This window comes from Otolemur garnettii, unplaced genomic scaffold (assembly GCF_000181295.1).
Source record: "Otolemur garnettii isolate 467f Iridium unplaced genomic scaffold, OtoGar3 scaffold00209, whole genome shotgun sequence".
In the NCBI taxonomy this organism is placed as follows: domain Eukaryota; kingdom Metazoa; phylum Chordata; class Mammalia; order Primates; family Galagidae; genus Otolemur; species Otolemur garnettii.
This window is the reverse complement of record NW_003852604.1, coordinates 545,048-546,536: the sequence shown is the minus strand read 5'-3', so window position 1 is coordinate 546,536 and position 1,489 is coordinate 545,048. Positions and strand designations below refer to the sequence as shown.

Below are 1,489 nucleotides of genomic sequence, written 5' to 3'. Positions count from 1 at the left end.
TTTTTTTTTTTTGAAACAGTTTCAAGTTGTCACCCTGGAAGAGTGCCTTGGCATCACAGCTCAAAGCAACCTCAAACTCTTGGGCTCAAGTGATCTTTTTGCCTCAGTTTTGCTACTTTTAGTAGAGACAGGGGTCTTGAGTTTTGCTCAGGCTGGTCTTGAACTTGTGAGCTTAAGTTATCCACCTGCCTCAGCCTCCCAGAGTGTTAGGATTACAGGCGTGAGCCACTGCACCCTGTTTCCCTGAAAATAAGACCTACCCAAAAAATAAGCCCTAGGAGGATTTCTATGCATTTGTTAAATATAAGCCCTACCCCATAATAAAACCTAGTGATGGGCATGGCTAAGCAGTGTATCTGCATAGCCACGCCATGCATTTCGGCACCTGAAAATAAGCCCTAGTGTATCTTCTTGAGAAAAAATAAATATAAGACAGTGACTTATTTGGGGGGAAACACGGTATTATTTTCAGCACTCAGCAGATTACAGAGATCAAGGCTCAACAGATTAAGTGACTCAGGCAAAACCACACAACTCACTAATCAGCTGCAGAGAAAGGATTTGGAGCCAGGCTACCTGACTCCTAAGCCAGCACTCTTACCCACTAAGGGAAGCAGTTGCTAGCCAGGAGCCTACCCAGTAGCCCACGTGATAAGGCTATAATACTTAATCTAAAGGTAGTACCAGAACAGAGTCTAGGAAGGGATTACTTTTTAAGGAAGGGGAGGAGATCGAGAAATCCTATTGATTCAGATATGGAAGTGTGTCTTAGGTCTCTCTCCTTCTCTACTTTATTTTAAAATTGATCTTCAAAAATTTATTTATTTAGAGCTGAGGTCTCACTCTGTCACCCAGGCTGAAGTACAAGTGGTACTACAGTCTCAATAACCCCTAGGCTCAAGTGATCCTTTCACCCTGGTCTCCTGAATAGCTGGGGCAGCTATTGACCACACTTAACCAATTTTTTTTTTTTTGTTTCTTTGTTTTAGAGATGGAGACTTGCTATATTGCCCAGACTGGTCTAGAACTCTTAGCCTCAAGTGATCTTCTTGCCTCAGTCTCCCAAATAGCAAAGATTATAGATGCAAGCCAAAAAGATATTTTTGAGAAATTGGGGGAAATTGAGTATGTGATTACATTACATTAAGAAATGATTGTGATTTTGAGGGTATGAAAATGGAATTGTGGTCCCAGAGTGGTGGCTCATGCCTATGATCCTAGCACTCTGGGAGGCCAAGCTCTAGAGTTCGAAGGCTCAGTGCCCATAGCTCAATGGTTAGGGCACCAACACATACACTGGGGCTGGTGGGTTCGAACCAGGCCCGGGCCTGCTAAACAACAACAATGACTACTACAACAAAAAATAGCCAGGTGTTGTGGCAGGCACCTGTAGTCCCAACTACTTGAGAAGCTGAGGCAAGAGGATCGCTTGAACCGAAGTGTTTGAGGTTGCTGTGAGCTGAGACGCCATGGCACTCTATCAAGGGTG

At 43.9% G+C, this 1,489-nt stretch overlaps 1 protein-coding gene across 1 annotated transcript in view; it reads right to left on the bottom strand.

The window, feature by feature from the left end:
* The window catches only part of SMTNL1 (smoothelin like 1), a 39,455-nt gene that overhangs the window by 33,846 nt on the left and 4,120 nt on the right, over nt 1–1,489 (bottom strand). The window lies entirely within an intron of this gene.